We start from the raw sequence: 15,333 nt of genomic DNA, 5'->3' as shown, positions 1-15,333 counted from the left end.
GTGCTGGCTTTAAAAACAAAAACTATCTAAAAAGGCCTATAAGTGGCTTGTTTCAGGGCAGAAAATTACAAAAACTTCTGGAACAAGTATATTTTATTTATTTTCATTCATTCATAAATGCACTTATGTTCAAGTTGTTTTGCAACCTAGAAGGTCTGAGTGAGAACTGTGAAGCATGTGTTGTGCTTTTATTTTATTTTATTTTATTTTATTTTATTTTAATTTTCTTGTGTGTGAACTGCTCCCCAATAACTTGCAGGGACTTCAGGGTCAATCTGGCCAACATGTGAATGCAGCACCTCCATTTCAGACGAGATGTGTGTTTAAGGGCTTTAAAAGGGCTCGTGTGAAAAACCTCCTGGATTCAAACTTTACTGAATTTGTTCAGAATTCTGAGAAAACAAACATAGGCTCACCCTGCATGGTTGAAAGTCTCCTTTGCTAATTTGCAGCGAGGGGGCCATTTTAATAATTAGCGTTGCTAGTGTGTTCTAGGCATTAAAAGTAGCACAAATATATAGTACTCAATGTATATCACTATATACTGTGAAGTGTGCATGTGTGTATTCAGTGAAATGTATTTCCAGGCAGCATACTTATTTTGAAAGATCAGACTTAAATCCTTGGGGGCCTGGGGTACGTGGAGGCCCTGGACTTTGAGGGGCTGGGGGCCCATTTTAAAATCTCATCTTGGCCCATTCCAACCTTGCTATGCCCCTGGCGGTCACTACACATGGGTTTCTGCAAAGCACCTGCACAGAAGAAACTTCCATGTAGAAAATGTGTCTCTTGTAAATTGACCCTGAATTTTCCATCCATGACTGGGATATCTGAGAGTTAGAGTCAATAATAAAAGAACAGCACACTGCTTGTGACAGGAAGGGGCAAATTACAATGATTTCTTAGTCTGGCAGGGGCTGGTTTTGGCCCTGGCAGGGGCTGGTTTTGGCCTTGGCTGTCTGCTCCTGTTGCAAATGCCTCTGTCTAGTGTGGCAAACTAATGTATCCTCCTCCCTCTTGGTGTCAAAGTAAGCACTGGTGTGGTGAATGCACATATACCCCATCATGAGCCAACAGTCATCATAAGACAAAGGCTGGCAGGAATCATTCACTGGTTTATAGACACACACACACACACCCCACCACCTTCTTCTTCCCCTATTCTGCTAGTGGCTATTTGGGCAGGTGATCCTCTATTCTTTTTTAAAGAATGAGATGAGACAGAGAAAATGACACTTGGAATCCTCTCATAACTCCTGACTGTTGTTCTAAGTCTTTTACAGAGATGGCTCATGTTTTCAGGTTTTGATCAACAACCATGTCTAGATGGTACAGTGTTCCTTTTAACAGGGATTTCCAGATATTGTTGACTACAAGTCCCATCATTCCTATTTGGACAGGGGCGCAATTTCAGTGCTTGCCCTAGGTGCTATTTTCCTTAGTTACGCCTCTGCCTGCGCCAATGCTTTTGGGGAGAATGATGGTGGGGGGGAAAGTGGCGAGGCAGGTAAAGGCATCCTCCCTGCCCCTTAAAGGACCCCCCGACTCTGAGCTGGCTCGAATGCTAGACTTTTGAACTAGTTCGGCGCTCCAGAAAAGGAGCACTGAACCAGTTCGTGCACATCCTTAATTTCCATAACAGAAAGAAATTTGCCACTGCTAACTGAGCAAGGAGGCACATTTTAAAGTGGCGATTCTCTTATATGTAGCAGGGGGAGAGCAATTGGCCCTATCCAACCTCAGCATAGCATTTTTCTAGTGACTGTTGCTGGTGTCTAACTTCTTCCTTTTAGTCTGTGAGTCCTTGGGACAGGGAACCCTCTCTGTTAGAGTCTGTCTATGTAGGTCAAATAAACTTGCAATCAAAAGTATGTTAGTTACTTGAAAACATGTGGCAGTTGCTTTATATTGCAAGCCATTTTTTGTGTGTGGACAGATTTCACCATATGATTACAAACTGCTAAAGGGGGATGTATGATGCTTGATGCTACCAGAATTGTGTGGGAAGTAAGGTAAAGGTAAGAAGTAGAGTTTGTTTGTTTATTGAAAAATATTCATATGCTGCCCCTCCAGTACACTACTGCTCAGGGTGGCTCACAAGATTAATAAAATAGATACAATATAAAACAATTTCAAATATTAAAATTAAAAAGTTAAAAGACCAAGTTAAAGTCACATTTAAAAGTTTCAAATTTCAAAAGTTTCAAATTAAAAGTTATATCATATTTATATGATTTGAAGATGACCCTGAATTTAAGACAACCTCCTTTTAAAATATGCATTAAATATAGGTTATATTATTTACCCAAAATTCAGAGGACACCCTCCCCCACCAATTTCTAACACTGAAGAACTTGTTTAAAAAAACCGTAGTCTTGGATAAGGTCAATACAATAAGTTAAAAGCTTTGATAACTCTTGGATAAGGTAAATACAAGTAAAAACTAAGAAACCAACCAGATATAAGCAGTGGATAAAACGTTTAAAAGCCTTTCTAAAAAAGATGTGTCTTTTATTTATTTATTTTTTAACATTGAGGTTGAATTGCTCTGTATCATGTTATGACCTGAAGTGTCATGGTGTTAGCTAGCCACCTTCTACCCAGGATTCCAGGGAAAGGACAGCATCTCAGGGTGAGGAGCGGAATGAAGAATGCAGGCTGTTTTCTTCTTGGCTTGAAGGCTCCTGCCGTTTGCTCTGGCCTCTTCTCAGATCCATCAGGCTCTATCCTTGAGGTACTGTATTTTATGGAGTATAAGACGCTACAGACTATATGACGCACCTTAAATTTAATCCAGTTTTTGAGAGCTTTCCTTCTCTGAGCTTTCCTTCTCTGAGCTTTCCTTCTCCTCTCGCCTCCATCTCCCCTCGCCTCCATCTCCCCTCCAAGCCCTTCCACCGCGCCCGCTCTGTCCTCTTGCTTTCGTTCTCTTGCGGGGTGAGCAGCAGTGAGCCCACGTTGGTGACCTGCGGTGGCGGTAGCCGCTGGTTGTTGTTCATTGCGGCCGCCAGTGGGCAGCAGCCTCCCTCACTGCAGAAGCATCGGAGTGGCAACCAGAGGGAGCCTGGGGAAGGGGGTGGCGGGCGGGCTGACTAGGACGTTCCCGGCAGGCCCCAGCGAGAGAGGAAGGGAGGTGGGAAGCGAATCCTCCCTGCTTGCCCTTCCTCCTCCTCCTCCCCCCCCCCCTTTCCCGACAAGCCCAACTTCCAACTTCTCCCCGGAGTACAAGACGCACCTGAATTTGGGCGGTTGTTTTTCAAGGAAAAAAGTGCGTCTTATACTCTGTAAAATACGGTATAGTTATGTTCTCCCCCTGATCTTCCCAGGTGCCCCTATGTCCTGTCCCATTGCCACTATTCTTCTAGGCTCCACCTCCTGCTCTGCTAGGCACAACACTTTAGCTCTTCTTAGCTCAAGGCCCCACACCTTGAGTCTCAGAGCCTGAGCCTTAGGAGACCTGGCATCCCTACTGCGGAGGCCTCTTCTCATGCATGGCAGCTGATTCTTCAGTACACTTCACATCGCTGATAACATGTATTAATTGGGCATCCCAACATCCTACTGCAATCTCATATGATCATGACACTCTACTAGTGGTTGGTGTCTGTCAGGGCTCCGGTCTGTGGGGGTTCTTAATCTGGGGCCTTGGAGATATCAGGCTGGGATTCAGCCTGCATGCTACTACTGAGACTCTCAGTCTGAGAGCCTGTACTCCTGTTGCATGATTGGGAACTGCATGTTTGTTTCTTTAAATATAAATAGAGGCATGCAGGGCCTTGATCCAGATTGGGACCACAGCAGGGGGAAGCTTAAAAAAACCAAAACACTTTACTCCCACTGTGTTCATGATCTGGACTTCCCCCTGGTGGCTGCTATTTGCTCCAGGAGGAAAGCTCTCATTAGCATCAAAGCACCAGTTCATTCTGGGGCAAATAGCAGCCGTGCCCCCGTCACCTGCAATCTAAATGGGGACCTCAGCAGGGGAAATGGGTAAAAGCCTCTTGCTGAGATCCTGCTATGGACTGGGGCCCCACATTTCTATTTACATTTTAAAGAACATCTGCAGACTGCAGTCAAACTATAGGCATTGGCTAGTTTGACCTTATTCAAGATGACCAGTCAGAGCGGAAAGAAGCCTCTTGAACATTAATAATTATAACTAGCTGGCCTGGAGCAGAGCATCTGCTCCCCTAGTTCTCCCTGTCTCACCCCACCATTCCTTCAGCCGTTCTCCCCCACCTTCAGCCTGTTTGTTCTCCTGGCCACCACTTCCTCTCCCTGCTTGAACTTCCTCTCCAGTTCTTTCTCCTGGTCATCTCTTCCTCTCCCTGCCCAGTGGCTGACCGGCCAGCCTAGCTGCTGCTTCCTCTCGCCGCCCAGTGGCCCCACCACTTTCTCTCCCTGGCTACTCGCCTTCCTCTCCCCCTCCCCTCGCTCACGAAATCTTGTGAGAGCTGCCACACATGGGATTAGTGATGGGTACACCATATATATATATGGATTATAAACATGTTTGGGTCAGGCATGCTTGCTCTTCAACAAGAGAACACTGCTTGTTTGTTTTTGTCCATGCCATAGACTTGCCTCTGAGCTTACTACCACTGTCTTGACTGAAGCTATGCTTCGTAGCACCCTTGCCATTCAGTGATGCTGTTTTTATACATAAAAGTCCTATGCACATGTAGTAATATATCTCTGGTGATATTTCCTTGTTGGTTATGTAAATGCTTGTGAGTAATTGAGATAATTAACACAATCAAAAACTGTGTTCTACCCAGGTTCGGGTGTTGTGTGTGCTTCCAATTTTCGGTTGTGTGGAAACAAAGTAAGAGGAAAACCTGGGTAGAAGTGATTGTGTGGAAGGAAGGTAGGAGGAAAAGCTAGCCAGGTTTTCCTCCTACCTTGCTTCCACGCAACCAAAAATTGGGAGCACACACAGCTGCGAAACCTAGGTAGAATAAAGTTTTTGATTGTGTGAATGATCTCATTATCTTCTTTTATGGTAAAGTACAGTAATGATCCCATAAGGGCAAAGTAATTAATAGTACTGGTGCATGACAGCAATGGAAAAGCAGCTTTCTGCTTGTTAATATGCTGCTGTTGCCACCCTGGATACATTGCTACCTTTGGTTGTGGAAACAGTCTAACCACAACCATTGGCATGCACTTCTTGTGGGGAAACTGCGGGGGGAAATCTTTATCGAAGAACCAATGGCATTGGTGCTTGCTAATGCTGTCAGATAACTCTTGTTTAAGAACTAGCTGTGTGAAAAAGGCCTTCAGATAGAACCCTATATGTGTGTCTTTGCTTGTCCTTTAGAAATTGGGGAGAAATTAAGAGAGAGTGTTGTTTTTATTTTCTAATGGCAAGAGGAACACAAAACAAGAGCTGTATGGCTGGTCACAGCCCACAACAGTTCTTCGAACTGACAGTGGTTAACTTTTGTATCCATTCACAGAGCAGCACGGTGCAGCATCCATTACACTGCAGTCCCCGAGTGTAAACTACTTGGAAAACTGACAGTTCTACAGCAATCCAATTAAATTACATGCTTTCTAAACCTCAGCTATTTTAGAAGAGTTAGAACATTGCCCCTGAATATGTTATCAGTTATCTGCATCAACATGCTTGTAACTCTGGCTGCTGAGGTATTTTGAAAGCACTGTAAGGGAATAAATTCCCAACATCCCCAACATCCCCAACCTAAACACAACTTACTTGTACTTGCTTCCTAGGAACATTAGGACTGAAACATAGGTTCAAGAAAGGCTGCTATCCTAACACAGTACTTGCGCTGTGTGAAGAAGTGCTGGTGCTGCTGAACTGTTCAGTACTAATGTGGCACCACTGCTCATTTTTTGGGGGGGGGGCTCCCCCCAGTCACCACTGCTGAATTACTCAAATGCTTCAGCAGCATTAGGAGGTTGTGCTGTATTGCATTACGATGTTGGTCTAGGTGCAACATTTCTGAAACAAATTGGAATAAAATGTGCCTTGTGCCCAGTGGAAATTTGTCAACAGATATGGAGAACGCTGCTAATCTCCTCCAAATGGAAGGGGGGGGGAATAAATCTGAAATTCCATTATGAAAACAGCCATTTCATGCCAAGTATGGAGTGCTTGCGTCTCCCCATTACAAATGGGAGAATTGGCAATTTGATTCACTATGAAGCAGAAATGGTTCTACACACAATGGAAGGTGACAGTTGTTCGTCCCCTTGTGTTGATAGCTTTTAAAGTGATTGATTGATTGATTGATTGATTTGATTGATTGATTGATTTCTATACCGCCCTTCCAAAAATGGCTCAGGGCGGTTTACACAGAGAGATAATAAATAAATAAGATGGCTCCCTGTCCCCAAAGGGCTCACAATCTAAAAAGAAACATAAGACAGACACTAGCAACAGTCACTGGAGGTACTGTGCGGGGGGTGGATAGGGACAGTTACTCTCTCCCTGCTCAATAAAGAGAATCACCACGTTAAAAGGTGCCTCTTTGCCAAGTTAGCAGGGCTAAGTTATGATGACCAAAGAGAAAAATAAATTTTTAATGGATATATATTAAAAGTTAGGGACATATATGGGAAGCACACAGATGAGAGCAGGGAAATTTTAAGTGGGTGCCACTTAATCTACACTTCTGATAGACACTGACTGACAGCTTGTCTGATGAAGTGTGCATGCATCGAAGGACTGTGGGGTGTGCATCCCTTGTGCAACTCCCCCATTCCCTCTGCATGCGCTGATGCGCAAGAGCCATTAGAATTCCAAACATGCTGGAAGCGCAGATTGGAAAAATGTTGTTGAGAGTCAGCAATGTGTTTCCGATCTTCGAGAGCCATTCTGGAGAACAGAAAGCACTTGGAACTCAAATGGTTTTTGTGCAAGGGGGAGTTGTGCAAGGGCTTGCATGCCCCCACAGACCCTCAAAGCTTCATTAGTCAGCATGTCAGCTACTGTCTTTTAATATGACAGAGAGATGGCCCACTCATAAATCAGAGATCCAGCATAGCATAGTGGTTAGAGTGTTGGACAGGGACCGGGAAAACGCGAGTGCAAATCCCCATTCAACCATGAAAGTCACTTGTGACTCTGGGCCAGTCTAACCTACCTTACAGGGTTGTTGTGAGGATAAAAATAACCATGTACACCACTCTGAGTTCCTTGGAGGAAGAGTGGGATAGAAATGTGATAATTAATTAATTAATTAATTGGTTATTGTAGCATCATGCAGAGACTTCCATATGTGATGGGGCATCGCAGATCAAATACCACAATTAGAACATTCATAATGGCAAAAGTGTCAGTTCATACATTAAACTAGGAGCCAAATGCTGGGTAATAAAGCGATGTAGATGCATATGTAACTAAGCAGGCTCTGAGATACCTCTGATATTTATTTTGATCAGAGCAAAAACAACCATCTGAGGAAATAGCACAAATTAGGTTTCTTTAGCTTATTGACAAATTAATGTTTAACTATCAGTGAGAAAGTTCTTCTTGTGCCCAGAGGCCCTCTTACCCCTGGACTTCTGGGCTGAAGTCCTGGGCCTCCACACCCCCTGGAGACCCCTCAAATCCTCTTTAGTCTGTCCTGTGAGGTGTAGTTGCCTTGCCACACTGGCGGCCCACACTGTGCTGGTGGCAAAGCATGATTGTGACCTGTGCCAGGCACCGAGTTTGACCTCTGTATTAAGAGACAGAGATGGGAGTGGGGAAAGAAATACGTGGGATGGGAATATGTTCAGTTGTGTGTTGAAATGTTTCTGCCAATGCATATTTGCATAAATATACTTGTTTCATATCACATTCTTGTGAGTTCAGTTGCTGTTTGTGCCCTCATGAACCCACGTGTTAAAAATACTGTGTGTGTGTGTGTGTCTGTCTGTCTGTCTGTCTGTCTGTGTCTGTGTGTAGGGGGATGATGCTTAACTTGCAGTGGGGGCCTCCAAAGGCCTTTTGGTCCAGGCTCTAAAATTACCTAGGTGCACCTCTGCTTGTGCCTAAAATATTTGTTTCTGTTCCTTCCACAGATGCTCTTGTGGAAGAGAATCAGGCTTGGTCTGCATATGTAAGAGAATGAGGTGGTAGAATCCTCAAATGCTAGAAGGAATCATTCCAGAATGCAGAAAGAGTACCCTTCCTGTAAAAAGTTCCCTGCAAGTAAATAACTAGCCCATCATCAGGGAAAGAGGTTTTAGACAAACCCTCTCCTGCTGTGCTAGATTTCAGTTGCAGGATTTTTTTTTAAAATGGGAGCATTAAAAAATGTAACCCTCCCACATATACTCTGAAGTGCTTTAGTCTATTCTGCCACCACATTATGCTGCATGTCTTGGACCAGGCCACGGTCACTGGATAAGATAATATTACGTAACAAAAACATCTCCATTATGGAACCTTGGGAGATTTCCCCCTAAAATATTGTTCCTCTTTATAAAACATGTACTGAGCATAAAGGAATGTTATTTTGATTTTTTTTTAAAAAAAGAATCTGCTTTATACTGAAGTCAATTTGTAACTGTAGCTTAACGTGTCTAAGCACTTTTTTTTCCTGAGTGTGTGGATGACTTTTGATCATAATAAATTTCTGCATAAATCTGACTGCATCAGTAAAATGCCATCCAAGAGACAGACTTGTTTTGAATTGAATATTAGTTATAACATATTACTATCCATTCATGTAATCAAATACCAAATTTCAAATAAAAAATGACTCTGGGAGGGGTGTGTCTGTGTCTGTGTGCAGTAGTAGCCTGGAATACACCTCTGAAAATGGACTTATTAATTCCGGTACAATGCACGCTACATTTACGACTATATAGATGTGGCGGGTGGGGGGGGGGAGCTAGAGAGACTCTCTTAAACAGAAGACTCGCTGTTAAATTGCCAGAAAAAAGGTGGGGGGAAAGGGCGATTGTTGGTGTGTCGGTGTGTGCATGTATGTATATAATGAGCAAAACTTAAATCATGCCATTAAAATGCTCCCTGACAAGCTGTCAAGATAACAAGCTATTTATTGCTGTCTAAAAGCAACTAAGTACTTTGCACAAAAATATACACTCAAAACAACTAATCATCCTGAAGAAAGGAAATGGGAGCAGTCGACAACCCACTGAAAAAAAAAAAAGCAAAGCCTTCTTTGATTTTGATGGGTCAGGGTTGCTCATGGATAAGCATGCAACTTCAAGGCTCTGTGCACAGAGCTTAACAACCAGTGAGAAGAAGCTGGTTCAGCTTTCAAGGTGAATCTTGTGAGTGTCAACTCACTGGCCTTTCTTGTGAGTGTCAACTCACTGGCCCAAGAATTCTCCAAGTTGTGCTTTCTCTTGCTGTGCTATACAAATGGGGCTACATCCAAGATGGTAGTTAGCAGAGTAGAAATGTTGAGGCATCTTGAAGGACCATCACAGGGGTGGAAGAACTGGAAATTGTGGCAAATTTTACCACATGCTTTCAGCCTATCCTTAGAATTACTGTGACAGATGCAATTACAATGACCAGAGCTGTATTTCCTTAAAAAAAACAAAAAAACACCTTATGTTTAAAGGGAAACATCCCCCAGTCATCTCCATCTTTTGGAGAGCTGTTTTTGTGAATGGAGGGGAGGAGAGCTGATCTTGTGGTAGTAAGCATGACCTGTCCCCTTAGCTAAGCAGGGTCTGCCCTGATTGCATATGTATGGGAGACTTGATATGTGAGCACTGTGTATGACATTCCCCTTAGGTTCTAAGTTCCCTTCCTGGTGGCTTCGCCAAGATAGGGCTGAGAGAGATTCCTGCCTGCAACATTGGAGAAGCCGCGGCCAGTCTGTGTAGACAATACTGAGCTAGATGGACCAATGGTCTGACTCAGTATATGGCAGCTTCCTATGTTCCTATGAGAGCCAAGTCTCTGACTCCCATTCCTCCCTGCCAGGCACTCCAGAATGGCCTGCTGGCAAGCTCTCTTGCCACAACTGCTACTCTTTTCATGCACGTCTCTTGCCTTTGGGTTGGCAAACAGGGAAAAGACAGCTAGTACCCTACAGGGGTGTGGAGCTGACCCAGATTCTGCCAGCTGCTGCTCCTTATTCGAAACATGTTGTGATACTGCGTGAAACAAACTGTGTGTGTGTAAGTGTGTGTGTTGTGGGATATATAAAAGCCCATAAAAGGGTAATGATGGAAAATAGGACATCAGTGGTTTAAAGACTGCAGAGAGTCAGGCCAGTGACCTATACGACTGAGCTTCCCAGCTCCAAAAATTATTCCTGCAGTTGCCCTTGGATACCACTCCTTTACCTTGCCTCTGCTTTACCCTCTCTCCACCCAAGGTACAAAGTGGAGTCTATTCACTGCTGCAACATTATGACCCACAGTTTTACTGGTGCAAATGATCCTATTTCTGCCCCATTGCACAGAGGGGGTGTAGAGTAAGGGCATTAATGATTTAACGAACCAGTTCTGTACTGGCTCCAAGAAATGTCTGTCTCTCTGTCTACAGAAACACACAGTTGACTATGTTCAGCAGTTCCAGATTTTAAATTAGCCTGATTTCTGTATGGTTGTTTTCATAAGTAAGATTTTGAATTTAATATATAAAATGGTTTTTTTTTAGAAAGAACCATAGGAAAATGAGAAATAAAGAATGCCAGAAAAGATGTGAAACTTTCTTATTCTAATAAAGAGAATGACTCGAGTCTGCTCTTTTCTTAACTCTGCATTTATTCCCACCCCCATTGTTTAATTTAATTAAACAGTTAATTAATTAATTAATTAATTAATTAAATTAAACAGTTAATATGTGGTGATTCTTTTATATACAAGTGGTGGTTCTCTTATATTTAGCAGGGGGAGAGCAACTGGCCCTATCCAACCCAGCACAGCATCCCTCCATTGGCTGTCACTGGAATCTGCCTTTATGTTTCTTTTTAGATTGTGATTGTGAGCTCCCTTTGGGGTCAGGGGACCATCTTATGTATGTATTATTTATTTTTCTACATAAACCGTTTTGTGAAATTTGGTTGAAGAGCAGTATATAAATATTTGTAGTAGTAAAGTCTATATTACATCAGTTATAGCTGTCTCACATCATTGGCAATATCTGATGAAAACGTTATGCTTGGGTCTAGCAAGACAGGGATTGTCTATGGTTTGCGTTATGGGGGTTGGTTCTGACACAAAATCATTTACATATCCAGCTACAATCCTTATTTTCAAAAATGCCTTCAGTATTCAGCCATTTTCCTTCTCTCCCCACTTCACCCTTCTCTCTTCCTATAAAAGTATTACAAACAATTGTAAACTTTTAAAAAAATTAAAAATTTAAGCCTGCAGTAGCTTTCCTGTCATGCACTGCACTGCTCTGCCAGAAGTAATCCAAGATGATGAGTTGGGGGAAATGAAGGCAGGTGGGCCTGAGGTCTATTATGCCTGGCACCTGGCTTTCTTTTCCCTCCAGAATATAAGCAGTTAACGCACACACCTTAAGCAGTGAATTAGCTTGTAGGCTTTGCCCTTTACATGGATGTCCTTGAGTTGCTCAGTGTAATTTGTGTCAGTACTGTTCCGTTGTCACTGCACAAACTGAAGTTCTGACACGTAACTCTGCCAGCCAGAGGAAAAAGCCACACACAGAGGCAAGACAAGCCAGTATCACTTATCATTCTGTTGCATAAGAGAGACTATTGATAAATCCCAAATGTGCACAGCTTCTTAAAGTATATTTTAATAATGCTTTAATTTCACAAAAATGAAAAGAAATATTAAACATAAATGCTATCATGTCTTATTGTTAAGCCATCACATAACTATACAAAGCAGCCTATTCTGAATTCAGCAAATGGTCATATGTTGTATAAACACTTGCAACACAATCCTATGCATGTTTACACACAAGTAAGTCCAATTATGTTCAGTGGAGCTTGTTTCCTAGTAAGTATGTTTGGAATTGTAGGCTTAATCTGAGGATTAAGTTTAAAGAGGACAGGTCTATCAATGGCTAATAGTCGGGTGTTTGTGGACCATGTCCAGCCTCAGAAGTATGATGCCTCTCAATACCAGTTGCAAGGGAGCCACAGCAGGAGAGAGGGCATGCCCTCGCCTCTTGCCTGTGGGCTTCCCAGAGGTATTTGGTGGGCCACTATGTGAAACAGGATGCCGGACTAGATGGGCCTTGGGCCTGATCGAGCAGGGCTGTTCTTATGGCACATGGACAAAATCTTATAGCAGAGCTGTGCAACTTGGGGCCATTCCTTCTTTCCTTTTGCATCTGCGGGTACCATACAATCAATAAAACTTGCAAAAATGGACAGGATCTACTGGAAACGCTCCCTTTCACCCCATTAAGATAGCATGACATATATGAATATGTTTCTAGTCACTGGCAATTTGAAAACACATACACACAACATTTTAATATTCAATATTTAAAATTATTCAGAATTTTCAATATTCAAAATTCAATATTTCAATATTCAAAATTCAATATTCAAAATTCAGAGTGAGTCTGAGCTTAACCTTGTGCTAAACTTGTTGTTATGAAAAGGGAGTTCTGAGTCCATCTTTGGGAATAATTGTAAGACCAGGAAAAGGAAGACATGCCTAGGTCACAAAGGGCTGAAGCAATTTTAAAGTGTAGCATTGCTGTCATGAGCTCTTGGAAGCCAAAAGATCAGCCACTGCATGCTGCACATCCTGCAGCTCCTGCCCCAAAGTCTTCATACTTTGCAGCTAAGCCCCATGTAGTCAAGCTTTGAGGACACAAAGGTATGAATGAGAAAAACAGCAGCATAGTGCTTGCAGGAGCATAACGGAGATGATGTGAATGGTACAGTGGTGGCAAAGAGCAGACTCTGAAAGAGACTTACTCAACAGTGGCATTCTGGGGCAAATAGTCCTGGCAAGATGGCCTTCAAATAGTCACTTCAAGAAGTGAAGAATGCTGGCAGCTGACGCACATGAACAATGGCATCTTATAGCTTCATTGACATTTATCTCCCCTCCCTCCCTCACTTTTTCTTGCTTGCTGTATGAAAGATCATGGCAGAGATGATACAATGCAATGCATCACACCCCCAAATAATTACACCTACACCAATTCTTCATCCCTTCCCCTTTTGTCATGCTTCAGTGTAGACTGCTGTTTGGAAACGGAGGAGGATCTTTCCTGCTGGTTCAGCACAGGATGCTTTTGCTTTCCAGATATGCTCCTCTTCTCATGACTTCTTGAATGGTATTCTGTGTTGGAGATGCTTTTTCTTTTGTATAGGCCTGAGAATGCCAGACGGTAAGGAGCCAGAAGAGCGGTTTGTGTCTTGCTATCCCTCTCATTGCCATCTCAAGCCATTCTCCCCTTTGTCCCAGTGGGACACAGCCAGCCTTTCAGGATACCTCCTACAGCTGCTCATCTATAATTTAAGGTATGATTTACACTGTAACTGAGCCAACAGAATTCAGAGCATCTTTTACCTTGCTTAGTAGCTAATGAAGCCTCACTTCCTGCTGCTGTGTTGATGCTGTTGAGTCTGTATTAGCTTGATACTGTCTGTCTTTCACACAAAGTCTGAGTAAAAATGACAAGTCGTGATATTAAAGGAAAGAACTTAAATACTCCCCCAAATAGGTAATTTTGTCTTTGCTGTATCAGCAGGGTGGGGGGTGTCTCAAAGCACATCCTCCCACTCCTGTTTCCACATCTCTCCACTTGTCCACATTCCATTCATTTTCACAATGTGTCAAGTATGTGCCTCTCTCAAGGTCTTATTGGCAATGCATCTCCCAATAGGTTAGGTGGTTTGTCCCCTTGGAAACAGAACACAGTTCTTGTGAGAGTCTTTACAATTCCTTAGTAATCACTGATCCTGGGGTTGCAGGGGAGAAGGTATCATTTATTATTGCTGGGGAGGTGGGTTTATACTTACCTGAAAGTCTGCAGGGATCCAGGGAAGAAGAATACAGCTGCACCTCCAGTAATTCCCCAGGACAATGCAGTCCTTTATGTGAGTGCAAATGGGTGGCCTTTGATGGTTGACTGTCACTCCAAGCCGCTGGAATCTGTGTCACACTTTGTCTTCTCAGGAGACAGCTAAAAGAAACAGTTTTTGCTGCTTGAATGTAGACAAAAGATAAACATCAATCTGAATATGGATTTTCTGGGAAAGAGAGCTCCTAGGACTTTGGGATGCTGGACTGAAGCTGCTTGGGGATTCATATGTCCTGGGTTGGTGCTTGCTTCCTGACTACTCAGCCTGGACATTTGTAAATAAAAAGCAGAAGCAAAAAATAGCAGAGGTCTCCAGCACACTCTCGGTACAAGGGAACTGACCCTATAAGGCTCAGCCCCTGGACCTTCCTGCAGCTTGGGGAGGCCCAGAATGCAAAACAATATTGTAAAAGGAACAGGGAAAGCATACCGTGCTCACAAAAATAAACACTTGCCAGTGTGGTTGTCCACTGTGATAAACTTTCTTGACTGAAAACTAGCTGGGAAAAAGAGATCATACTTTCCACAGTTTTATGTGGAAGATCCCCCCCATATAGACAGATGGATAGATAGATAGCATTCTTGTGCTCTTTCTGCTTTCAAAGTATTTGTTATATTGCTGACTCTTTGGAGTTGGCAAAGGAAACTGCTGCAAGAAGTGGTGGTGCAGCTTGATTCTAGACTGGAGTAAAGACACCCCGTGGCGCGGATGCACGTGCATTGACCCCTTCCACTACCCCTCGGATATTCATGTTTCCTTGGGCCCCAGCCTCTTCCTTTTTACGCAGTATGCTTTCCTCACCCTTCTTGACTGTATCCCTAAGCTCAAGGCAATTTGCCATCTTTAAAATGCGAGCTTTAAACACGATGCAGCTAGAATGTCTCTAGGACCAGGGCTGCTGCAATCCATTCCTATGCACATTTCCTTGGGTGGGAGTCCTCAAGTTGCAGTCCGTGGGACTGGGTGCCTGCCGAGTAAACATGCGACCAGAGGGTTGGGCTTCACGATGCTGATCCCCCTCCCCTTGCCCGAAAAGCCAGCAAGGTGCACAGATCGCGAGCTGCCGCTTCTGAACGTGCCGATTTCCCTCCTCCTCCTCCTCCTCCTCACCCTCCGGGGCGAGACTGCGCAGCGTTGCGGCCCCTCCCCCGAGCCTGTGGCCGCCGAACAAGCCCTCCCTCGGCCGCTTCCGGGTGGGACTGGCAGCAGCCCTGCCATCCTCCCGGCTCTGGAACGCACCTGGTGCGCCCTTTGTCTGCGGCTCGCCTGAGCACCAGAATTTCCCCTCGGTCCCTTGCTGCCAGCCAGCCAGCCAGCGAGCCGCGGCAGCATCTGCTCCTCCTTCTCCGGCTCCGGCTCGCCTTCG

The 15,333-nt window shown here is 43.8% G+C and overlaps 1 long non-coding RNA gene across 1 annotated transcript; it reads right to left on the bottom strand.

The window, feature by feature from the left end:
• Positions 1-11,694: 11,694 nt before the first annotated feature.
• LOC128349990 (uncharacterized) lies at positions 11,695-15,328 on the bottom strand. The gene is made up of 2 exons (XR_008319104.1): positions 15,207-15,328; positions 11,695-14,068 (listed from the first exon to the last, which is right to left on the bottom strand). It is a non-coding gene; the product is annotated as an uncharacterized LOC128349990 (long non-coding RNA).
• Positions 15,329-15,333: the final 5 nt, after the last annotated feature.

Source organism: Hemicordylus capensis, chromosome 3 (assembly GCF_027244095.1).
Source record: "Hemicordylus capensis ecotype Gifberg chromosome 3, rHemCap1.1.pri, whole genome shotgun sequence".
Classification (NCBI taxonomy): Eukaryota; Metazoa; Chordata; class Lepidosauria; order Squamata; family Cordylidae; genus Hemicordylus; species Hemicordylus capensis.
This window is presented reverse-complemented; position numbering and strand designations above follow the sequence as displayed.